Here is a 26,465-nt window from a genome sequence, read left to right on the forward strand (position 1 = left end):
GAAGCTGGCCGATCATCCACCTGCTTCCAGGCCACCCCGAAGCTCACCCACGGACCCTTCACCTGCCGTAGCTGCAGCTTCTCCAGCCACCGAACATCGGCACATCCTGCCCCACCCACCAGGGCAGGTCACAACCATCTCAGATGCATTCTACTCAACACCCGCTCTATCCACAAGCACGCCATCGAACTCTGGGACCTACTCGACTCATCCTCCCCGGACGTCGCCTTCCCAACGGAGACCTGGATGAACCCCTCCCCGGTGCCCGACATTGCCATAGCCATCTCGGACGGCTACAAGATCGCCCTCAGGGACCACACTAACAAACCGGGAGGAGGAATCGCCATCATTCACAGGAATACCCTTAGAATTTCGACCAGCACCGAAGACACCCTCAGCACTGCCGAACACCTGCACTTCCAGATCCACATCGATCCCAACACCACTCTCAGAGGAACCCTCGTCTACAGACCCCCGGGACCCCGACCACAGTTCAGCGACTCCATCACCGACGTCGTCAGCACCCCCGCCCTCGCCTCCACAGACTACATCCTCCTCGGAGACCTGAACTTCCACCACGAGAACACCAACGACAGCAACTCCAGAACCCTGCTTGACGATCTCGCCAACCTCAGACTCAAACAGATTGTCACGACACCCACCCACTCTGCCAGACACACGCTCGACCCCATCTTTTCCGCCAGCAGCCACGTCACCTTCAGCCACACCACCGAACTCCACTGGACAGACCAGCGCTGAATCCACTTCTCCTTCAAGAAACACACCACGCACAACCACCCACAACAGATCCCCCACGGCAGCTGGAACAAGGTCACCGAAGACCAACTAATCACCACCTTTGCCCGAGACTCACCAACCGACCCTACTGACACCGACACAGCAGCCCGCAACTTCAGGCAATGGATCGACGACTGCGCCAACACTCTCGCCCCAATCGGGAAAACCTCAAACAGGCGCACTGACAGGAGGGCCATCTGGTTCACCACCGACCTCCAGGCATCCAAGCAGACTTGCCGAAGTCTCGAGAAGAAGTGGCACAACGAACAGACACCCAACAACCACGCAGCCCTCAAGAACGCCAGCCGCATGCACCATCAACTCATTTGAACCGCCAAAAGGACCTCCTTCAAGGAACGCATCAACAACAACGCGCACGCAAGACCTCTGCAACTTCCTAGCCACCTACGTCCACTGCAAAATCGCAGACATCCACGACAGCTTCAACACCCAGACCCCCCCCCACAGCCGCCGACACTTCAGACCCACCAACCCCCAACCGCACCGGCCTCCTGCTCTCCAGGAAACATGACGACGACACCATCAAAATCATGAACATCATCCACTCGGGCTCACCATCCGACCCCAGCCCTCACCACATCTTTAACAAAGCGAGCTCCATCATCGCACCCCAACTACGGAAGATCATAAACAGCTCCTTCGAGACCGCCACCTTCCCAGAGAGCTGGAAACACGCCGAGATCAACGCCCTTCTCAAGAAACCCAAGGTGGACCCAAAGGACCTCAAGAGCTTTCGGCCTATCTCCCTGCTCCCGTTCCGGCAAATGTCATCGAGAAGACTGTCAACAGGCAATTGACCCGCTTCCTCGAGGAGATAAACATCCTGTCTCATCTCAATCCGCATTCCGCAGCAACCACAGCACCAAAACCGCCCTCATCGCCGCCACCGACAACATCAGGGCCCTGCTGGACAACGACAAAACCGCGGCCCTCATCCTCCTGGACCTCTCGGCCACCTTCGACACTGACTGCCACCACACCCTACGCACACGCCTCCATGACGAAGGGATCCACGACAAAGCCCTGAACTGGACCAGCTCCTTCCTCACCGGCAGAACCCAGAGAGTCCGCCTCCCCCATTCTGATCCGAAGCCACCAAGATCACCTGCGGCATACCCCAAGGATCATCCCTCAGCCCGACCCTTTTTAACGTCTACATGGCACCGCTCGCCAACATTGTCCGATCGCACGATCTCAACATCATCTCATACCCCGACGACACCCAGCTGATCCTCTCTCTCACCAAGGACCCCGCCGTCGCCAAAACCAACCTTCACGAAGGAATGAAGGCTGTCGACGAATGGATAAAGAACAGTCGCCTGAACCTGAACTCAGACAAGACGGAGGTCCTCATCCTTGGCTCCACCCCATCCGCCGGGGACAACTACTGGTGGCCAGCCGCGCTGGGAGCTGCCCCAACTCCAACCGACCACGCACGCAACCTGGGGTTCATCCTGGACTCATCACTCTCAATGACCCAGCAAGTCAACGCTGTCTCCTCCTCCTGCTTCAACACCCTCCGCATGCTTTACAAGATCTACAGATGGATCCCCACTGGAACCAGAAGGACGGTCACCCAGGCCCTCGTCAGCAGCAGGATGGGCTACGGCAACGCCCTCCACGCAGGAAGCACAGCCAAACTCCAGAAAAGACTTTATCGCATACAGAACGCCTCCGCACGCCTTATCCTCGACATCCCCCGCCACAGCCACATCATTGCCCACCTGAGAGACCTGCACTGGCTCCCCATCAACAAGAGGGTCACATTCAAGCTCCTTACCCACGCTCAAAAAGCACTCCACACGCAGGACCAGCATACCTCAACAAATGACCCACCTTCTACACCCGAACAACCAGCTGCGCTCCACTGATCTCGCCCTCGCCACCGTTCCACGCATCCACCGAATGACCACCGGCAGCAGATCATTATCCCACGTCGCCGCCAAGACATGGAACACCCCCCCCATCCACCTGCGACAGACCCAGGACCTGCTGGCCTTCAGGAGACTTCTCAAGACCTGGCTGTTCGAGCAGTAACAGCACCTTCCCCTCCCACTCCCCCTCCATAGCGCCTTGAGACCCTCATGGGTGAGTAGTGCGCTCTACAAATGATTGATTGATTGATTGATTGAGAGCTGCAAATTTAAAAAAGAATGGCATTTTTATCTTGCTGGATGGCTTACTACATTCCCAAAGCACCCCAAAAGATGTATCCCGAGGTGGAGAACAATTGTTTCCGGTGTCAGCAGGTGGAAGAGGGATACTGGTTGCATGTCTATTTTACATGCCCACTGGTAAGACAGTTTTGGGAGAAAATTTGTGTTGAGCTTAGCTATGGCCTGCAGAGAAGAGTGGAACCAGAGGCTGAGTTAGCACTCTTTGGTTTATTAAAAAAGAGACAAACCCAGCCAATAGCAAGAGGGGAGGAAATGTTTTTAGCAATTTCTTCCTTGGTGGCACGCTCTCGGATCCTCTAGAAATGGAAGACAATTAAAGTTCCAACATTTCTAGATTGGTATACAAAATTGAGTTGAGTAAGAAAGGTTTATGCGAAAAGGGTTGGAGCTAGTAAAAGATATATCTCTGTATGGAAGCATATTTTTAATAATGGCGTTGATTGTAGAATTATGAAATCTGTTGTGTGGATAAGTATCCTTTTTACTCTGCTCAATATTTTTTTAAATAAAAAACCAAAAAGAAAGTTGGAAAGAACAGGCACCTCAGATGTCGGACTGCTAAGGCCCGAGAACGCTGGCTTAACTTGGAGGGCACTGGCCTGAGTGCCATCTAGGCACATGCTGGTTAAACCTTGACCCCACCATCATGTCAGGGGTTAAAGAGTACGGTGTTTGACCCCAAACATGAAAGAAATCAGCAGAGTCATCATGGAGCTGGACATACAGGCAATGCCAGCCTATGAGCGTTTTCCTTTCTTGCTCCCTATCTCTGGAACAAGCTGCCGCCTCATCTCCTTTCCATGGTGGGCCATCAGCATTTCTGTAAAGAACTGAAAACATGGTTGTTTGACCAAAATTAATGTTAATGGTTTTGTCTCCCGGCTCTGGAGTTTCTGCAAGCGCCTTGAGACCTAGCGGTGATATGCGCGCTATATAAGATTCTTTGACTTGACTATGTTATCCTATGGACCTCCAGTCCATTGCAATAGAATTACATTAAGAATGCTACTACAGGGTAATATACACTTGCACATATAATATAATGCACCGTGACTCCTAAGCAATAGGAGGCCTACCTTAGTGGGGACTGGCATATATTAAATGCAGTGAAGTTCCCTCTCACACATGGTATGTGTAGGGTCGAACTCAAGCAGGCACGCTGCTTGTGCAGGGCTGACATGGCAGGCCTGCAGCCTTTGGTTTTCCTCGGGTAACTCAAGGTGGCACAATAAGTGATGCAACCCTGGTGCCTCTTTTACATCCCAGCCCTGGGTACCACTCTGACCATGTACTAAGGCCTTACAGGGGTGTAAACACGCTTGCCAAGTGGGACTACCAATCCACGTTTACAGTTTAAGGGAACGAGCACTGGTGCGTGGGCCTGATTAGCCAGACCTATCACACTCACAGATCAATTACCACAGCATCTAGCAGCAAAACGTAGGGGAATAACCATCCAAAAAGGCACTTTACAACAATGTCATTTTGAGATTCCCTAATAGCGATTTCTACAGATTCACTATTTGGAAATAGGAAAGCCAAACGTTCGTACATATAGACACTAGAACAGTCTCCTTGATTTTCGGAAACAAACATCTTTAGATCAAACATGCATTGCATTAGTTCCTGGAGCTTGGGATGTTTTCTACCTGGTTTATTCAGGGAGGATCCCCTGGAGATGTAATTTCTTTGGATTTTCTCAAGACAGTCCTTGCTGCTGCTGGTCCTGCTTCTTGTAATGTGCCTGCTTCAATATGTGTATGTGTGCATTACTGAGAGGTTGGTGTACTTGTTTGCATCACTTTGTGAATATACTATGTATATACTAAGGTATTTCCTCATGTTGTGAGGGCTGGGACAGAGTAGGGTTGAGGATGTAAAGATTTTCTGTAATCTCTATCATTCTGATGAGCCTTCCTTGTCTCAGTATTTATAAAATGAGGTGTGTCCCCCCTCCCCCGACAGACAAAGGCGGACTGGAAGGGGAAACAGGAAGCAACACAAGCAGTTCCCAGACACTGCAAGAAACCCCCCAGCATGCCAGGATCAAATTGTTGTATTTTTCTAAAAAACAAAAATGTATTCCAAGAGGAGCCAAAACTACATGGTACCACCTAACAAAGTGTCCTGTCTTCTATTCATCCACAGCAGCGGCAGGTACACAGTAGAGAGTAAGACCCTGCCCAGCAAGGTGGGATCCACAAAACGGTATATGGTGGTCTCTCCACAGCCAGGGGAGTGCAGGGCAAAGCCTTCACTGACCGACAATACCGCGGATGATGGAGCGCAACGCTGTGTATGGTGCATTACATGGCACAAACTGGACGACAATGAACCTTGAAGTGAGGCGCCTGTAGATACTTTCTCGTGGGTTCCAGGTTTTGAGGAACATGCACTGGATATGAACCGTTGAGAAGTGACTTTTGTGTGGAGCACGGGATCGTGGTGTATTAAATCTACCTGAATTTACGCCGAAATTGCTGTAATAAGAAGGCTTACACATTGGCCCTTGAACGCTCAAATTAGTCATCAGGATTTAAAGTTGAATCTACTGTATTTCTAGATTCTGGCACCTTTTGATTTTACATTTAGAAGATCTCTGAGATTCCCAGTGGATCACATCTCTTGCTCTGATGAAGCCTTTGTAAGGTGAAACGCGTTGGTTGAGAAAAGTACTACACCATAAACTTAGACCTACAAGCATTTGTCCTATATTGAGTGTAGTCATCCACAAATGTTTCTGTTGCCTCTCTCTTTTGTGTGAAAATCGATTTAAATTGCCCCTTTAAGTCTGTACCATCCAACAGAGCCCGCATTGCTGTGCTTTTTAGAATGAAAAAAAAACTATTGATGGACTGGAATGCAGAACAATGTGATACATTCACCCCAGTACAGAGATCTGGGCCTAAATCCATTGTTTTTTTGATCACCATGCCATTGCAGTTTGGACACAGCCATATACAAATCAGTCTTTACCCTGTATTGTCCAGCATTCCATCCATCAAGTGTTTCTTTTGCATATGTCGCCCTAAGTGGGATGTGTATGCCCAGCCGTAGGTCCCGTGCTCACTACACCACTGGATTCAAGCTAGCCTGGCTGATGAAGGGTGATGCCCTGAAACCGGTCCCAGGATGCTTGTTTCCGGTCCATGGAGGACCTGGCTTGGCAGTTCAGGCTGGACTGTACCCACAAGGAACAGGGTCAAGACTGATTTGCATATAGCTGGGTCCAAACTGTGGTGGTGTGGAGAGCAAAAGAATAATGGATTTAACCCAGATCCTTGTGACTGGGGTGAATGTTTGCATTATCCAGCATTCCGTCCATCAATTATGTTTGGGGGGATTTTATATAGCGCTCTATCGCTCCGAGGAGCATCTTGGCGCTAGGTTCAATTTGTGTGGTTCGAAGGCAGAAGGGAGATGTAATAGACCCTAAAGTAGATATTAGACCAGGGTTTTGCAGGTGGAGGCAGTTAGGTTATAAATCCAGGTTTTAATGGCTTTCCTGAATTTGCTCTCACAGGAGATTTCACGAATTTGAGGTGGAAGTGTGTTCCAGGCTCTAGAGCCTTTGACCGCCAGGGACTTTCCCCCTCTAGTGGCCAATCGAAACTTTGGAATGGTCATTAGGTTGGCCGTAGCAGATCTTAGATAACGTCCGGGGTGGTAGCGATTAAATTTGTTAGTCAGGTAGGTAGGGCCTCTTTTATGGAATGCTCTGAAAGAGATGATCAGTAGTTTGAATAGGATTCTCTTTTGGATAGGGAGCCAGTGGAGGGTGTCAAGTGCTGCGGATGCTGAGGATTTTCTTGGCATTTTTAGCACCAGCCTTGCTGCAGTATTTTGCACCATCTGCAGCTTATGTAGGAGGGCCTTGTTGGCACCCACATACAGTCCGTTACAATAGTCCAACCTAGATGTAATCAATGCCACCGCTACCGTTTTCCTTGCTGGTAGGGGGAGGAAGTCAAAGAATTTCCGAAGGCTTTTGATGATATTGAAACAGGAGCCAGCCACTTCACTGGTCTGTTGCTTGAAGGATAGTGCCTCGTCAATTTTAATTCCTAAATTTCGGGCACTCTTTATGGTACTCGGCGGGGCTTCAGCATTAGGTGGCCAGCAGGTTTGGGGAGAAAACAGATTATTTTTCCCAAAGGGTAAAATTTCCGTCTTTGCAGTGTTGCATCTCAGGTGGTTTGTGTTCATCCACTCGAAAGTGGCCTTCAGACAATCTCTGAGGGAACGTTCAGCAATTGCCGCGTCCTCATCTAGGATTACAACTAGTTGAGTATCATCGGCGTAGGCTATTGAGCTGATAGCAAAAGAGGAGATAAGTTTCATTAGGGGGACCATATATAGGTTAAACAATATGGGGCTTAAGCTAGAGCCCTGAGGTACCCCAGATTGAACTTCTCTTGCCTCAGAGTAATGTGGACCTAGGAGAATAGTCTGTTTTCTTTGTCTGAGGAAGTTGGTAAACCATTTCAACACGGTGCCCCCTATGCCTGCACTACTCAGGCGATGAAGTAGAATATCATGGGACACCGTGTCGAACGCCGCAGAGAGATCCAGTAGGATCAGGACGGCTCTTTTGCCCTGATCCAAAGCGGCCCTGATAGTTTCCGTTGAGAAAATAAGGGCAGATTCAGTTGAGTGGTGAGAGCGAAAACCTGCTTGATTGGGATGTAACAAATTGTTGTTCTCGAGATATGCTGTGAGTTGTTTGTTTACACATGTCTCTGTGAGTTTGCATAGTGCTGGAAGAAGTGATATGGGTCGGAGGTTTGACAGTGTCGTAGGGTCCTGAATAGTTTTTTTCTGAAGGGGTTTGACTACCGCGACCTTCCAGCATGCGGGGATATCTCCTGTTTGTAGGGAGGAGTTCAGGATTGAGTTTATAATTGGGTTGACCTCATCTTTTATAGCCTTGAGCAGTAGGGGTTGGCAGGGGTCAAGAGGGGAGCCTGAGTTCAATTTAGAGATAGCTTGAGCAGACTCGGTAGAATTAATCAAAGTAAAATTATCCCATGTGGTAGTACAAGGTGAGTCTATTTGGATGGTAGGGTCAGCTGTATTTAATGCTGGTTGACTGATCTGTGGAAACTCTTTTGTAAAGTTTGTAATTTTCTGTTCGAAATATTCCGCTATTTTGTCGCAGAGGGCTTGGGACGGTGGAATTTCCTGTGATAGTATTTTGGGTTTTCTGAAGCCATTGACTATTTGGAATATTTCTTTTTGATTGTTGTTGGTCGATTCTATCAAGTTGGTGTAATAGTTAGTTTTCGCCAACTTGATGGAGGTATGGTAATTCCTCCTAACATTCTTATAGATTTCCCTATCTTCCTTTTTATAATGGCGACGCCATTTTCTTTCCAGGAGTTTCACTTCTCTTAGCGTGGCTTTTAGGGATTTAGTGTACCAGGGAGCGGATTTTTTCCTTTGTATTTTGTTAGATTTGGCTCCTCCTGTTGTCATTTTTTCCCCAATGGATTTCACCCAGTTGTTATAGTTTGCGTAATCAGTGCACACATTTCCCACTGGTGTTGGTTTTGCTGTCTGTACCCAGTTCATTAATTCCGGGTGCTCGATAATTTTTTTCCAGCAGGGGGTGGAATTTGTGGTGGTGGGAATTGACTTAGTTTCTTTATTGTTGTCTATTTTTAGATTAAAACTCATAAGTTTATGGTCTGACCATGTTTGGGTCAGAGGAGGATCAACAGTTAGTGTATTGATATTCGAGCATATGCAATCTAATATATGCCCGGCATTATGAGTAGGCTCCTGAGTTAGAATCGTCAAGCCTAGTATGGTCAATATGTCTTTAAAGTAAACCGTGTTGGGGTCATTGGGGTTATCCAAATGTATATTTATATCTCCTAGTAGAGTGAAATTGGCCGAGCGTAGAATTAGGTTAGCGAGAGCTTCCCCAAAGCTGTCCAAGAAGCGGGTAGCTTGTCCGGGGGGTCGATATATTAATAGACCAGAAAAAGTGAAAGAGTCATGGGCTTGCAGACTGAAACTGAGGCATTCAGCTTCTTTTATTTCAGATATTTCCGCAGTGGTGCATTTAAAGGAGTCACGATAAATTATGGCTAATCCTCCTCCACGTTGATGAGGTCGGTCCAATCTCTGAATTAGAAAGCCCGAGGGGAGGGCATTAACTATATCGGGATTGGTCCAGTCTTTGAGCCACGTCTCAGTTACCATTAGGCAGTCGAGATCCATTTCAGTAATGAGGTCATATATATGTTGAGCGTTCTTGCACATGGAGCGTGCATTTATAAGTGCTCCCTTAAGGGTCCTCCCAGTATTTTTAAGGCGTTGTGTCGTGGAGGGTAATATGTGTTGCTTGCATTGTGGGCAAGAAAAGGGTTCAGTCCATTTTTCTACCACGATGGTTTGGGGACAGTTCAAAGAATGGGTGTTCAATGATAATAAGTAGTCTTTAGTGGGTGACATGGGGGTAAATGGGACGTAATTTATGGCCCTAGGCCCGGACTTAGCGCGGACGGGCGCAGACGGGCAGGACTTTGGCTTGACTTCGGCGCCACTCCGGCGCCGCTGTTCGCGTCCGCTGCGCGGAGGTGTGCCTATCTCCTTTGGTAGTCTCGGCGCTGGGGACTAGAGCGCTGGGACTGGCTACTTACTCCAATATGGCCGCCACTGATCTAGTATAGCGTCAGGGTCTATGGCAATGTATCCGAGGGTCAGGGGAGTGCAGAGATGCTAGGTTCGCTATTAAAATACGGCGCTAAACAGAAATAACGGGAACTTTCGGATTTGTATTAAAAAGAGAATGCTGCGAGTGGCCTAACACCCGGCTTTCCGCCTCAGGTGTAAACACAAAGAACACAAGTCTCGCGAGTGCTCGCGATGCCTCATTTTGTAGTCTCGGCGCTGGGGACTAGAGCGCTGGGACTGGCTACTTACTCCAATATGGCCGCCACTGATCTAGTATAGCGTCAGGGTCTATGGCAATGTATCCGAGGGTCAGGGGAGTGCAGAGATGCTAGGTTCGCTATTAAAATACGGCGCTAAACAGAAATAACGGGAACTTTCGGATTTGTATTAAAAAGAGAATGCTGCGAGTGGCCTAACACCCGGCTTTCCGCCTCAGGTGTAAACACAAAGAACACAAGTCTCGCGAGTGCTCGCGATGCCTCCTTTTGTAGTCTCGGCGCTGGGGACTAGAGCGCTGGGACTGGCTACTTACTCCAATATGGCCGCCAATGATCTAGTATAGCGTCAGGGTCTATGGCAATGTATCCGAGGGTCAGGGGAGTGCAGAGATGCTAGGTTCGCTATTAAAATACGGCGCTAAACAGAAATAACGGGAACTTTCGGATTTGTATTAAAAAGAGAATGCTGCGAGTGGCCTAACACCCGGCTTTCCGCCTCAGGTGTAAACACAAAGAACACAAGTCTCGCGAGTGCTCGCGATGCCTCCTTTTGTAGTCTCGGCGCTGGGGACTAGAGCGCTGGGACTGGCTACTTACTCCAATATGGCCGCCAATGATCTAGTATAGCGTCAGGGTCTATGGCAATGTATCCGAGGGTCAGGGGAGTGCAGAGATGCTAGGTTCGCTATTAAAATACGGCGCTAAACAGAAATAACGGGAACTTTCGGATTTGTATTAAAAAGAGAATGCTGCGAGTGGCCTAACACCCGGCTTTCCGCCTCAGGTGTAAACACAAAGAACACAAGTCTCGCGAGTGCTCGCGATGCCTCCTTTTGTAGTCTCGGCGCTGGGGACTAGAGCGCTGGGACTGGCTACTTACTCCAATATGGCCGCCACTGATCTAGTATTGCGTCAGGGTCTATGGCAATGTATCCGAGGGTCAGGGGAGTGCAGAGATGCTAGGTTCGCTATTAAAATACGGCGCTAAACAGAAATAACGGGAACTTTCGGATTTGTATTAAAAAGAGAATGCTGCGAGTGGCCTAACACCCGGCTTTCCGCCTCAGGTGTAAACACAAAGAACACAAGTCTCGCGAGTGCTCGCGATGCCTCCTTTTGTAGTCTCGGCGCTGGGGACTAGAGCGCTGGGACTGGCTACTTACTCCAATATGGCCGCCACTGATCTAGTATAGCGTCAGGGTCTATGGCAATGTATCCGAGGGTCAGGGGAGTGCAGAGATGCTAGGTTCGCTATTAAAATACGGCGCTAAACAGAAATAACGGGAACTTTCGGATTTGTATTAAAAAGAGAATGCTGCGAGTGGCCTAACACCCGGCTTTCCGCCTCAGGTGTAAACACAAAGAACACAAGTCTCGCGAGTGCTCGCGATGCCTCCTTTTGTAGTCTCGGCGCTGGGGACTAGAGCGCTGGGACTGGCTACTTACTCCAATATGGCCGCCAATGATCTAGTATAGCGTCAGGGTCTATGGCAATGTATCCGAGGGTCAGGGGAGTGCAGAGATGCTAGGTTCGCTATTAAAATACGGCGCTAAACAGAAATAACGGGAACTTTCGGATTTGTATTAAAAAGAGAATGCTGCGAGTGGCCTAACACCCGGCTTTCCGCCTCAGGTGTAAACACAAAGAACACAAGTTTCTTTTGCATATGTCGCCCTAAGTGGGAAGGGTATGCCCAGATGTCGGTCCTGTGCAAACTACACCACTGGATTCAAGCTAGCCTGGCTGATGAAGGGTGATGCCCCGAAACCGGTCCCAGGATGCTTGTTTCTGGCCTAGGCTGGACCAAGCTTGGCAGTTCGGGCAGGACTGTTCCCACAAGGAACAGGGTCAAGACTGATTTGCATATGGTTGGGTCCAAACTTGGGTGGTATGGTGAGCAAAAGAATTATGAATTTAACCCAGATCCTTGTGACTGGGGTGAATATTTGCATTGTCCAGCATTCCGGCCATCAATTGTTTCTTTTGCATATGCTGCCCTAAGTGGGAAGGGTATGCCCAGACGTGGGTCCGTGCTCACTACACCACTGGATTCAAGCTAGCCAGGCTGATGAAGGGTGATGTCCTGAAACCTGTCCGAGGATGCTTGTTTCCGGTCCAAGGAGGACCTGGCTTGGCAGTTTGGGTTGGAGTGTTTCCTCAAGGAACAGGGTCAAGACTGATTTGCATATGGATGGGTCCAAACTGGGGTGTTGTGGTGAGCAAAAGAATGATGGATTTAACCCAGATCCTTGTGACTGGGGGTGAATGTTTACATTATCCAGCATTCCGTCCATCAAGTGTTTCTTTTGCATATGTCACCCTAGTGGGAAGGGTATGCCCAGACTTGGGTCCCGTGCTCACTACACCACTCGATTCAAGCTAGCCTGGCTGATGAAGGGGGATGCCCTGAAACCAGTCCAAGGATGCTTGTTTCTGTTCCAGGGAGGACCTGGCTCGGCAGTTCGGGCTGGACTGTTCCAACAAGGAACAGGGTCAAGACTGATTTGCATACGGCTGGGTTCAAACTAGGGTGGTATGGTGTGCAAACGAATGATGGATTTAACCCAGATCCTTGTGACTGGGGGGGAATGTTTGCATTGTCCAGCATTCCGTCCATCAAGTGTTTCTTTTGCATGTGCTTTTTAGAATGGCACTCAACAGACTGGCAGCAATCTCCCTTCTTTCACAGCAACAAGCAGAGGTGGCCGTTGGACTGCCCTACCAACTCATGTTTTCACCATTTGCTTATGAACCTATGTCATTATATTTTAAATTCTTTAGAGGATTTCTTTCACTTATCAAATGGGCACTGCCCATGGTGCCACCCACATTTTTGTTATGGCACAATACAACTGTATTTATTTTGCAATCCCATGAATTTCTAATGTCACTATTTCAAAAAGTGATCTCTGAAGCATATTTTCACTTTTTCTGATGAAGCCTTTGCTTTTTGCTGCATTCTAATTAACCGGGTTCTCGAAGGAATACAAGGCAGCTCTCTCGTTTTACAGTCACGGAGGTATGCCTTCACAGTACACCTCTAGGATGGACTCAGTGTCTGCAGGCAGAGTACCTGCTTATCAGGGAAACACTCACAGTGCCTGCAGTGATTGGACAAAATGTCCTTGCCAAGGCTTGTCAGTGATGGAAATTCAATGAGTGGACTTCTGAGGTACCCAGTCATAGTTGGATGAAAATGGTCCTATTTCCCAGAAATGCCACTGGTGTGTTTACCTCTGGTCTGCTGATGTTTACCTATTGAGGCCTTTCCTCTGTCGGTGTGATAGAGGTGCAAGATCACACAGTGCTAGAGAATATATGACTGCTCCGCAAACTCTAGGTTGAACCCTTCACTTTAAAAATAAACCCTTCACAACCATAAAAGGATTATAGCAATAATTAAAAGGGAACAACTGATTTGACTATTTACATAGCTTTGCAACACTGTGAGAAATTAGGTGGTTGGTTGTGATTGAGGGGGAGGCGTGTGAGCCACAATCCTTGTCAGGATGAGCCACACAAGTCATTAAATTAGCCTGTGTTTGCCCAGTGGTAGCTGAGCCGAATGCATTCAGGCTTCACGTAGAAGCAATGTATATAGTGGTAGATTTATGGAAAGGTAATGCAGCACAGCAAGTCCCCTTGCTGGGCTGTGTTACAGGAAAAGGGCAGGAAGGTGCCATGTTTAACACGATACGGAGCTTTCCTGCTTTTTCCCCAGCACCGGTGCCCAAAAGGCTGCCTAAGCTGCCTAGCGCCAACGCAGGCACCCTTGCACCATGGTGAAAGGGTACGTGCGTTGCATGCAGGAATGTTTTTGTGAAGAAAGGGACACCTTCCTGCACAAAAACAATCCACTCAGGCATATTCTTCTTTCCATGTGTGCTGCAGGAAGTAACAAGCAGAAATAAAGATATTTCTCCTCGTTACGCGTCCCCTGGGAAGGCGTAACATTTTGGCGCACTCCCAGGTCTATCAGTAATGGTAATTCTGGGAATGCATCAAAATCTATGGGCATCCATGCAACGCCCATGGAACGCTTCCCTGGGCCACAGTAGAGTAATGCAGCGCTATGCGCTGTGTTGCGTTACTCATAATTCATCAAGCCACTCAGGGCCCTGCAAAGTAGCCTTGCGTGGCTTGAGTATTTTAGGGTTGAGTCGCCATGCACAACATTGCGTGGTCAAAGCATGATGCAAACCCTTGATAATACGCCCCAATGTATTTATACAGCACTCGAACAGTAACAAAGTGAAAACACAGCACAAGAACACTCTCGCACAATTTTTTTTTTTTTGAATTTTAATAAATAAAATTACTACAAAACAACAAAAATCCAATCAGTAGAACAGGAGTTGTGAATGTTTAAAATTTAAAGTCAAAAATAGCAACAAAAAGATCAAAGTGCCAACCTCAGGAAAATGCCAACTTTCTAAAAATGTTAAGAATTCGAACTTTGGGGCCGATTAGGATGCTGGGATCGTCCGCCAGTGGTGCAGCGGTCCCACACCTGAAATTAGGATGCTACCGCCACCATGGCAGTGGCATCCTCTATTCCCAGCATTGTGGCGGGCGGTGCTCAAAGCACTGCCCGCCACAATGCTGGGAATGCACTGTGTGCATTGTCATGCACAAGGTGACAGGCACTGCGCAGTGCCTGCCACCATGTCCATGACAATGTAGGGGGGGAACCATACCCCCCATGTGCACCCCCATGATACCCTGGGGGCCCGCAACGATCCCCTGTAAGCACAATCTGCATGCCTTTCTGTGGCGGCAACGCCGCCACGGAAAACCTGCTTCCCGCTGCCTTCCTAATATGGATGGCGGTGTCTAGCAGACACCGCCACCATATCAGGCCCCTTTTCCGCCCGGTCACCTGTGTGACCGGCGGGAAACCGCTGGACGGTCTTTTCATCCACCGGGGTCTGCTCGCCATACTAATATGGCGGGGGGGAAAGGGGTGGCGGGCGAGGTGTGTTGTAGGGCAGATCGCCACTGCCATGCGGGCGGTGGCGATCGGCCCTAAATCCCAATCAACCCCTTAATGTCCAATTTTACCATTAAAGTGGAATGTAAATTCAAATTCCCTAGAGAGCAAACATGACATTTCTACCCACTCCCAGGCAAAAGTTATTGCTTATTAAATGCAATAAGGTAACCTAATGCTATCACATGAGAGAGGTAAACCTTCCAGTAGTAATAAATGATCTCAAATCCAACTTTTTATATACACTGCACCCTGTAACAAGGCGTGTATAGGGCCAACCCTATAGTTGCCTTATATGTAGTAAAAATGAAGGTTTAGACCTGGCAAAGGGGTTATCATGCCAAGTCGAATTGGCAGTTTTTAACTGCACACAGGCTGCAGTGGCAGGCCTGAGACATGCTTTACTGGGCTACTTAAGTGGGTGGCACAATAGGTGCCGCAGGCCCAATCGTAGCATTTAATTTAAAGGCCTTAGGTGAATGTAGTACCACTATACTAGGGACTTATAAGTAAATTAAAAGTGCGAATTGGATATAAGCCACTTTTACTCGGTTTAGGGGAGTGAGCAGTGGTAAAGTGCACCGAGTCCAAAGGGCAACAAAAATGAATTCCAGCAGACTAGGAGGAGTGAATGCGAAGGGTTTGGGGCAGACCCCCCTAAGGCTGACAGGTCTTACAAAACCCGAGTGCTATCTCTACGTTAAGAGGTATTGATGGAATATTATTGATTATACCTTGACTTAGATATTAGCTTATACTCACCAGAAGGCCACCCTGGAGGAGAAACAGAGTATATGCAGGATACACAGATGAGGAACAAGAGAGGATCAAAAGAAGAGCAGAACAGGAGCAGAAGTGGAGTGAAGATGTACAAGAGACGCAGCAGAAGAGCAGGAGAGGAGCAGCAGAAAGGCAGCATAGGGGAGAAGAAGTCGGAGAAGAACATATGAGCAGAGAAGATGCAGAAGAGGTGCAGTGTTAGTAATAATCATTTTCTAATGCAGGATAACAGAATTTAAGTTATACGTTCGTTTCCAGCAAATAAAGCCCTGTGACTATATAAAACGATCCTTTCACCGATTGCAATATAAAATAATAGTTTCTAAAAAAAGATGCAAATGACACCTGAAACAATCGCACAAGTTATTCCAGTAATACAATGGACCTGAATTGATATTGTGGCAGCCAAACCTCAAATGTCAGCATTTAAGAAAAGATGGTAACTTTAAAACAGGAGCATGGAAATGGTGGTGTCCCTACTCGGGCCTAAATGTGACCACAAGATAAAATAAGAGTCAGTCAAGTCAAGTCATAAAATTTGTATAGCGCACTACGTACCCAGAGGGTTTCAAGGCGCTTAGGAAGGGGAGGAGGATTATTTGTCAAATATCCACGTTTTAAGCTGCTTTCTGAACGCTAGGTGGTTCTGGGTGAGGCGAAGGTAGGCGGGGAGTGAGTTCCATGTTTTAGCAGCCAGGTATGCAAAGGATCTGCCTCCCATGGTGGTCTTGTTGATGCGAGGTATAGTGGCGAGGGCTTGGCTGGAAGATCGTAGTTGGCGGGAGGGGGTGTAGAAGGACAGTCGAGAGTTGAGGCAATCTGGTCCGATGTCGTAGAGTGATTTGTGTGCGTGGGTAAGCAGTCGGAAGGTGATCCTCTTATTGACGGGTAGCCAGTGGAGGTCTTTAAGGTGATCAGAGATGTGTTCGTTGCGAGGGATGTCTAATATGAGCCTGGCTGATGCGTTTTGGATTCGTTGGAGTTTCTTCTGGAGCTTTGCGGTAGTACCCGCGTAGAGGGTGTTTCCGTAGTCCAGTCGGCTCGTGACTAGAGCGTGGGTAACTGTTTTCCTTGTTTCGAGGGGGATCCAGCGAAATGTTTTTCTGAGCATGCGAAGAATGTTGAAGCAGGAAGAGGATACGGCGCTGACTTGTCTGTTCATTGAGAGTGAAGAATCCAGGATGAAGCCTAGGTTCCGGGCGTGGTCTGTCGGGATGGGTGCTTTTCCGAGGGCTTCAGGCCACCAGGAATCGTCCCATGCAGAGGGGGATGTACCTAAGATGAGGACTTCAGTTTTGTCTGAGTTCAGTTTCAGACGGCTTTGTTTCATCCATTCGGCAACTTCTTTCATTCCTTCGTGTAGGTTAGTTTTGGCGGTGCTAGGGTCATTGGTGAGAGAAAGGATTAGTTGAGTGTCGTCCGCGTAGGAGATGATGTTGAGGTTGTGTCGGCGTGCGATGGCCGCGAGGGGGCTCATGTATACGTTGAAGAGGGTGGGACTGAGTGAGGATCCTTGAGGGACGCCGCAGATGACTTCAGAGGCCTCGGACTTGAATGGAGGAAGGCGGACTCTCTGGGTTCTTCCGGTGAGGAACGAGGTGATTCATTCAAGTGCTTTTCCTTGGATTCCGATGTTATTGAGGCGTTGTAGAAGGGTGCTGTGGCAGACTGTATCGAATGCTGCAGAGAGGTCGAGGAGGATGAGGGCGACTGTGTCTCCGTTGTCCAGTAGAGTTCGAATGTCGTCTGTTGCTGCGATGAGGGCGGTCTCAGTGCTGTGTTTGGCTCGGAAGCCGGACTGTGAGGAGTCGAGGGATTTGTTGGCTTCGAGGAAAGCGGTGAGCTGGTTGTTGACGGCTTTCTCGATGACTTTGGCCGGGAATGGAAGAAGCGAGATGGGGCGGTAATTTTTGAGTTCGGTGGGGTCCGCTGTTGGTTTTTTCAGAAGGGCAGTGAGTTCGGCGTGTTTCCAGTCTTCTGGGAAGGTAGCGGAGTTGAAGGAGCAGTTGATGACGTCCCGGAGGTGCGGTGCTATGTCAGAGTCTGCTTTGTTGAAGATGTGGTGAGGGCATGGGTCTGTGGGGGATCCTGAGTGGATGGAATTCATCAGGCGGATGGTGTCCTCAGTGGAGATTGGGTTCCAAGCGTTAAGGGTGTTCACGGGGGGAAGGTGGTCAGCAGATGGTAGGGTGGGTTGGTTTCCGGGTTGGTTGTCAAAGCTGTTGTGGATGTCTGCAATCTTGTTGTGGAAAAAAGAGGCTAGGGAGTCGCAGAGGGTTTGAGAGGGGGTGATGTCGTTGGAGTTGGCCGAGGGATTGGAAAATTCCTTGACGATGTTGAAAAGTTCCTTGCTGTTGTGGGCGTTGTTGTCAAGTCGATCCTTGAAAGCTGTTTTCTTGGCTTTTCGGATCAGTTGGTGGTGGGTGCGGGTGGCGCTTTTGAAGGCGTCCTTGGTGCTGGTGGTTGGGTCTTTTTTCCAGGCCTTTTCAAGGGAGCGGCAGAGTTTCTTGGACTTCTTGAGATCATCGTTGAACCATGAGGCTTTCTTGCTGCCAGGTTTGCTTTGACGTTTTTTCAGTGGAGCTAAGGTGTCGGCGGTGTTGGATAACCATAGGGTGAGGTTGGCGGTGGCTTCGTTGGCGTTAGAAGAGAGGGCTGGGGAGTTTCGAAGGAGCGATGCGGAGATTTGGTCCGTGGTGATTTTGTTCCAGTTTCTTTGCAGGGTAGGTTGGGAGTGGATGATGGGTTTCGGCTTGTTGTAGATGAAGTGAACGCAGCTGTGGTCGGTCCAGAGGAGATCCGTAGTGTGGCAGAAGGAGATATGATTGCTGGATGTGAAGATGGGGTCGAGTGTGTGACCTGCGATGTGGGTGGGGAAAGTGACTAGTTGTTTAAGTCCGAGGTTGGCGAGGTTGTCCAGCAGGGTGGTGGAGTTGTGGTCGTTGGTCTTTTCAAGGTGAAAGTTGAGGTCTCCCAGAAGGATGTAATCTTTGGAGGGGAGCACGTGTGGGGTGATGAAGTCCGTGATGTCTTCACTGAATTTTGCGCGGGGTCCTGGTGGTCTGTAGAGGAGAGTGCCTCTGAGTGTTGTTTTGGGGTCGATGTGGATCTGGAAGTGAAGATGTTCGGAGTTGGCGAGATTGACGTCAGAGCTGGTTGAGATGCGGATAGATTTCTTGTGGACGATGGCGATTCCTCCTCCTGTGTGGCTGGTACGGTCTTTGCGAGTGATCTTATAGTCTTCAGGGATGGCAATGGTGATGTCTGGTGCGGAGGAAGCGTTCATCCATGTTTCCGTAAGGAAGGCGATGTCCGGGGAAATGGTGTCTAGTAGATTCCATAGGTCAATGGCATGCCTATGGACTGATCGGGTGTTGAGAAGGATGCATTGTAGGTGGTTGGGGTCGGGAATCTGTGGTGTGGACGTAGCAGAGATGTTGTCGGTGCCGCTGAATTTGCAGGAGTAGCAGGAGAAAGGGCCATGAGTGTGTCCAGGAGCGGCTTGGACGCAGTTGGGGGCGCGACCGGGGTCGAGGGCTAGGAGGGAGGCGGCATCGTAGGTAATGCGGGAGGGCTGGGCAGCTCGAGGGGCAGGGGGTCTGGCGCTGGGCGCGGTCCAGGCGCGGACGGGCGTAGACGGGCTTACCTTTGGCGCACCTTCGGCGCGGGAACTACTGTCATATATGGATAGCGGAGGGGGAGGGGCGAGGGCAGCTCAGCTGGGAGGCGTGGCGGGCTCAGGGGAACACAACAACAGCAGGATCAAAATGGAAGGGAGGACAGAGCAGGGCGCCGGGGGAAATCACACACAACAATGCAATCAAAGCAATGTAAGCGCTGTGGGATAATAGCGCTATGAAATTACGAAGCTTACTAAAAATGGAGCTATGCAGATATCACAACTTGGTTACAATGCAGCAATACGATACCACGCTGTGAGGAGCAGCGAGGGGAGCGATCACTCAAGGCGGAAGCAGCGAGTGAATCAGTAAGAGGGATTGAGGCTTCACTCACCGCTGCTGGAACTCCACCCTAGGAGTAGAAATAAGAGGAGAGAGTTTCAGAAAAGACCATCATATCACACAGAGTACAGCATCTGCTTTGGAGGACGGTGACCCCTTACAGGGAGGCAAACTCAGGATCAGCCACCTTTATGGCTAACCATAGACATCCTTACCCCCACCCACACCCACACACATCTCTTCTGCCCTGGCCTCCAGAGGCCTCCGCGGAGGTACTGGTGCTCACTTCTACTTGTCTTATCTCTGTTTTAGCATCTGAGGGTGCAGTAATAGGTATTTAAATCCCTGGTAGAGGCTCTGCAGCGCCTGCCATCTTAACTTAAAGACAGGCAGTGCAGGGTGAGAAATATAAGCTACTAATGTGCTCCATGGACAGCGCATCAACAGGAGTCCAAGGGCCCGTGAGGTGGTGCATTTCTTTTCCCAGAGTTTTATATAGCGCAAACTTGACCCGAAGGTATCAGGTATCAGAGCGCTTTATCTTTCATTCCTCAGGCCCTCACTACCTTCGGCCTAGGTTTGTCGCTACGTACCACGCCGTACTCTCAGATCATCTAACGCAAATCTACTAAACCCCCCCCCACCTTAAGATTTGTCTCAAAAGGGGGAATATCAATTGCACTGATTGGGTCCAAGGCCTGGAACCCACTCCCCAACAACCTTTGCTTCATCCAATCAGAAACTATTTTCAGGAAGACCCTGAAAACCTGGATTTTTATGGCCCCTGATGCACTATGCAGAGCACTCATCTAAACCATTTCTCCAGCCACAGTCACCATGTCTGTCAAGTGATCCGCTTTGCGCCATGATGCTCCTGGGAGTGATAACTGCGCTCTACAAACAGCTTTTAACATAACATGACATAACATGAGCACCAGTCGCTGTACATAAGGACACATTCATTTATATTAGGCATGGGGAGATTACGGATTTGCCTAGAATCACAGTATGTTGAGCGTCATAGCCAAGACTCAAACACGGTTTTCCAGCTTCGAGGTCGAACGCATTTGGTAATGTGTGCCTGTGGTTTCTGCCTTGATCCAGTGTCTGGAAGTTTCCAATACTGTTTGTTAGGAGTTTTGAGATACAAGGGTACACGGGCTCGGCATCGTGTGTTGGAACAAGTGTAGGAATGCCCCTGCTTCGTTTAAAGAACATTTTTATTGTTTCTACATAGTTGAGTGATGTTGTGTCATGTCACGTCATGTCATGCTATGCTATGCCATGTCATGCCATGATTTGTCATGTCATGTCATCTTATGCTATGTCATGTCAAGTCAAGTCATGCTATGTTATGGTATGGTATGTCATGATATGTCATGCTATGTTATGCCACGTCATGTCATGCTATGTTTTGCCGTGTCATTTTATCTCATCTTATGCTATGTCACGCCATGACATGTCATGTCATGCTATGTTATGCCATGTCATGTTATTTCATGTCATACTATGTTATGCCATATCATGTCATAGTATTTATGCTATCTCATGTTATGCTATGTTACGCCATGTCACATCATGTCATGCTATGTTATGTGGCTTTGTAGAGGGCACTATCACCTGGCAGAGTATCCTGGTGCTGATCTACACTGACCGTGTATGAAGGCATGATTAAAGTATAACATTGCATTGCATAATGTTCATACTACATTGGTCTAAGCGGAGTGTGTCCATCCTACACTGAGACCCCAATGAGTCCCCCAGAGACCCCACAGTCTCTCGACTTTCACACACGGATCCATGCTCCTCGTCCATCCTCCGCTGAGTCCAGAGTAACTCCCCCGGGGACCCCACATTCTCTCGCCTGTCACTCACAGATCTAAGTACCTTGTCCATCCTACACTGAGACCGGGATAACTCCACGAGGGACCCCACATTCTCTCGCCTCTCACACACTGATCTAGGCGCCTCGTCCATCCTATGCTGAGACCAGATTAACCCCCGCAGGGACCCCACATTCTCTCGCCTGTCACTCACAGATCTAAGCGCCTTGTCCGTCCTACGCTGAGACCAGACTAACCCCCGCAGGGACCCCACATTCTCTCTGCTATCACTCATTGATCTGTGCTGCCTGCCCATTCGATCATAGTTGCATGTTTGGGGAGTGTGGAACCTTTCATTTCCGTCCAGTGTCTCTTTTGGGGAGTAGGAAGCTCCTCCCCAACAGGGGTTGTCCATGACTTGAACCTTCCCAATCGCTCATCAGTTCATGCAGACATACATTTGGAAGATTCACTATTGGGATTCTATGGACTTGCGATAGAAATGCGCCTATTTGGGACCCGTGTCTTTGATTTGAGGGCACTGCCAGCCCACGTGCAACCAATTCTTGTTATGTGCCTTGCATCGTGGGTAGATGTGGGAAATGAGTGCAGCTCAAATGAGTAACAGTGCAATTTGTATAAATATTTAATTTGGATGAGGCAAGCCCTGGGAACAATGGCCAGGTCGTGAGGTGCTAGTCTGGCCTCCACCCCATCATTATCCTCAGCTGGCTCAATGTCCTGCTCCCATGTTTGTCTAAGGTTATTGAATTGGTCTGATATGCTGACCTTGACAGAGCAGTAAACGCATGATATAGCATGGCTTCCTATTGTTTCCATTGTCACCTCATCCTCTAGAGAGTTAAACTCTACAAGTTATATGGCATGGTTTCCTCGTGTTTCATTGTCACCTGGACCTCTAGAGAGTTAAACTCCACAAGTGATATGGCATGGTTTCCTAGTTTGTCATTGTCATCTTGGTCTCTGGATTGTTAAACTCCACAAGTGATATGTCATGGTATCCTATTGTTTCCATGTCACCTGGACCTCTAGAAAGTTAAACTCCACAAGTGGTATGGCATGGTTTCCTAGTTTGTCATTGTCATCTTGGTCCCTAGAGAGTTAAACTCTACATGTGATATGGCACGGTTTCCCAGTGTTTCATTGTCACCTTGTCCTCTAGAAGGTTAAACTCTACAGGTGGTGCGGCCTGGCTTCCTATTGTTTCCATTGTCACCTTGTCCTCTAGAAGGTTAAACTCTACAAGTTATATGGCATGGTTTCCTCGTGTTTCATTGTCACCTGGACCTCTAGAGAGTTAAACTCCACAAGTGATATGGCATGGTTTCCTAGTTTGTCATTGTCATCTTGGTCTCTGGATTGTTAAACTCCACAAGTGATATGTCATGGTATCCTATTGTTTCCATGTCACCTGGACCTCTAGAAAGTTAAACTCCACAAGTGGTATGGCATGGTTTCCTAGTTTGTCATTGTCATCTTGGTCCCTAGAGAGTTAAACTCTACATGTGATATGGCACGGTTTCCCAGTGTTTCATTGTCACCTTGTCCTCTAGAAGGTTAAACTCTACAGGTGGTGCGGCCTGGTTTCCCAGTGTTTCATTGTCACCTTGTCCTCCAGAAGGTTAAACTCTACAGGTGGTGCGGCCTGGTTTCCAGGTGTTTCATTGTCACCTTGTCCTCTAGAAGGTTAAACTCTACAGGTGGTGCGGCCTGGTTTCCAGGTGTTTCCATTGTCACCTTGTCCTCTAGAAGGTTAAACTCTCCAGGTAGTGCGGCCTGGTTTCCAGGTGTTTCCGTTGTCACCTTGTCCTCTAGAGGGTTAAACTCTCCAGGTGGTGCGGCCTGGTTTCCAGGTGTTTCCGTTGTCACCTTGTCCTCTAGAAGGTTAAACTCTACAGGTGGTGCGGCCTGGTTTCCAGGTGTTTCCGTTGTCACCTTGTCCTCTAGAGGGTTAAACTCTCCAGGTGGTGCGGCCTGGTTTCCAGGTGTTTCCGTTGTCACCTTGTCCTCTAGAAGGTTAAACTCTACAGGTGGTGCGGCCTGGTTTCCCAGTGTTTCATTGTCACCTTGTCCTCTAGAAGGTTAAACTCTACAGGTGGTGCGGCCTGGTTTCCAGGTGTTTCCATTGTCACCTTGTCCTCTAGAAGGTTAAACTCTCCAGGTGGTGCGGCCTGGTTTCCCAGTGTTTCATTGTCACCTTGTCCTCTAGAAGGTTAAACTCTACAGGTGGTGCGGCCTGGTTTCCAGGTGTTTCATTGTCACCTTGTCCTCTAGAAGGTTAAACTCTACAGGTGGTGCGGCCTGGTTTCCAGGTGTTTCCATTGTCACCTTGTCCTCTAGAAGGTTAAACTCTCCAGGTGGTGCGGCCTGGTTTCCAGGTGTTTCCGTTGTCACCTTGTCCTCTAGAGGGTTAAACTCTCCAGGTGGTGCGGCCTGGTTTCCAGGTGTTTCCGTTGTCACCTTGTCCTCTAGAAGGTTAAACTCTACAGGTGGTGCGGCCTGGTTTCCAGGTGTTTCCGTTGTCACCTTGTCCTCTAGAGGGTTAAACTCTCCAGGTGGTGCGGCCTGGTTTCCAGGTGTTTCCGTTGTCACCTTGTCCTCTAGAAGGTTAAACTCTACAGGTGGTGCGGCCTGGTTTCCAGGTGTTTCCGTTGTCACCTTGTCCTCTAGAAGGTTAAACTCTACAGGTGGTGCGGCCTGGTTTCCTGGTGTTTCCATTGTCACCTCATCCTCTAGAAGGTTAAACTCTACATGTGATATGGCGTGGTCTCCTTGCGTTTCATTGTCACCTTGTCCTCTAGAAGGTTAAACTCTCCAGGTGGTGCGGCCTGGTTTCCAGGTGTTTCCATTGTCACCTTGTCCTCTAGAAGGTTAAACTCCACAGGTGGTGCGGCCTGGTTTCCAGGTGTTTCCGTTGTCACCTCAGCCTCAGAGAGTTGACTTGATGCTTGTCTTGATCATGCACAGGCCTGCGCTTTCTTTGGCTAAGTTCTCACTATAGAAATACTATATCCATCCATATCTACATACAGTATTCTCAATCATTCTACTTTCATATTCACTGCAGGTGGCATTTTTATTAATTTAACGTCCACCAAAACGTATTTTTTATAGCTGTACAGATAGTAAAGTAGGAGAGCTGTAAAGTCCGGCTTACCAAACTACTGGCTCCACCCTGAGGACAGAAAGAGAACAGTGTTAGCTAAAGGCTGAAATATGGGAGTTTAACACAATATGAACACAAAAAGCAGGGGAGAAACAACAGAAGCCAAAAACATTGGGCTCAAACAAGACATGGTCCAAAGGGATGACCTGTGACCTCTGCTTGCCCAGGTACATGAAGCCTCTGATTCCAGAGTGATAAATAAATGTAAACCAGCCACAAACAAGACAGTTACACAAAGCGGAAACTCGCCAATCACATTTAATTTAGTTGTGAGTTTAACACACCTTATCATGACACACCATAGTCTGGACATTTCTGCATGCCAGCATTTCCTTGCATGAGACCGGAGCCCTCACACGCTCGCCATGCACTGCTAATTACCCCACATATTACATCACTCACGACATCTTCTATGACATCATTGATTATATCACTGCAACATTTGCAGTGGAATTATTGATGAGAAAACTGTGCATGGCGGGGGCACGAGTTACCTTAGGGCATGAGTTATAGTTGCCTAAGATAAGTATAACTATAACGGCTAAATTTCTGTATTTTCTTTCGTTTAAAACATTATGTTGTTCTACCACATTGTATCTTGCTGCGGTGTTCTCTTATGCATACCTTTGCTTTTCTACATGTCATCCGATGTATCTGAGCTGCCATGAACATGTGACCATGGAAATGACAAGGCTTGTATTGTAGTTGGTGTGTGTTCTTATTGTCAAGTTCATGTGATTTGTTAGATTGTGTTAGATTTGGGGGTCTCTAGTTGGCAGAGGTAGGTACCTTTGACCAAATACGGACCCTTGTGTCTAGTCAGGGTAAGGGGGTACACTCCTAAAATAACCCCTGCTCACCCCCTTGGTAGCTTGGCACAAGCAGACAGGCTTATCTCAGAGGCAGTGTGTAAAGCATTTGTGAACACATACAGTAATCCAGTGACAACACTACAGATGGACACCACACCAGTTGTATATATTAAAAATAAGTATATTTTATATAGACATAACACAAGACCACAAACGACCAAAATACACAATACTGTACTTTAAAATTGGTAGAAAATAGCTTAGTTCTCTTAAGATGTAAAATGCGACACTTTGAGTTCAATGTACCTTAGGATGCGTAACGCTATACAACGAAAGTAATTCAGGGAAGGTGATACGTCGGTTCCTTACGCGCAAGAACGGGGATGTGTCGGTTCCCTACTGATGCATAGGGAATGCATCGGTTCTTCTTGGTGTGGGGAGGTGATGTGTCGGTTTCTTACTGCGCTACCGTGGCGATGCGACCAGCAACAAAGTGATGCGATGAAGATCCGGTGCAATGCTACAAAGATGGCGTGTTCTTCTTGATGCAACACGATGCGTGCACACCCGACGGCCATGCGGTGACTCAACGATTCTTCTGAGCCGCGACAAGCCCTGCGACCGGTGATGCAACGGCGTTGGATGCGACGGCAACACTCTTCTCCGGCGATGCGAGGCGCTTCGGCGATGATGCAACAGCTGCAGCGGCAGCGACATGCTTCTCCGTTGATGCGGCGGCATCTGATGCGACGGCGATCCTCTTCTCCGGCGATGCGGCGACAGCGGCTGCGGCGGCGACACGCTTCTTCTTCGTGAGTCGTGCTTCCAGCTCCTTGCAACACACAGTCCCTCAGAAAGCTCAGCACAGCAGCAGGCACTTCCAAAAGACTCTTGGGGAGCTGGTTGGTGAAGTCTGTTGTCCCTGAGACTTCAGCAGGAGGCAAGCTCCATCTCAAGCCTTTGGAGATCCTTCACAAGTTGATGAAAGTACACACAAAGTTCCTTTCTCCTCTCT

The 26,465-nt window shown here is 48.6% G+C and overlaps 1 long non-coding RNA gene across 2 annotated transcripts in view; it reads right to left on the reverse strand.

Annotated features, from left to right (window-relative positions):
* The window catches only part of LOC146859565 (uncharacterized), a 424,617-nt gene that overhangs the window by 181,993 nt on the left and 216,159 nt on the right, over window positions 1-26,465 (reverse strand). For both annotated transcript variants that reach the window (XR_014979035.1, XR_014979034.1), the window contains exons 4-5: window positions 24,630-24,647; window positions 19,681-19,698 (exon numbers count right to left, since the gene is read on the reverse strand). This is a non-coding gene — a long non-coding RNA (uncharacterized LOC146859565). The remainder of the gene's footprint in view (window positions 1-19,680; window positions 19,699-24,629; window positions 24,648-26,465) is intronic.

The sequence above is a fragment of the Triturus cristatus genome, chromosome 3_1 (genome assembly GCF_964204655.1).
Source record: "Triturus cristatus chromosome 3_1, aTriCri1.1, whole genome shotgun sequence".
In the NCBI taxonomy this organism is placed as follows: domain Eukaryota; kingdom Metazoa; phylum Chordata; class Amphibia; order Caudata; family Salamandridae; genus Triturus; species Triturus cristatus.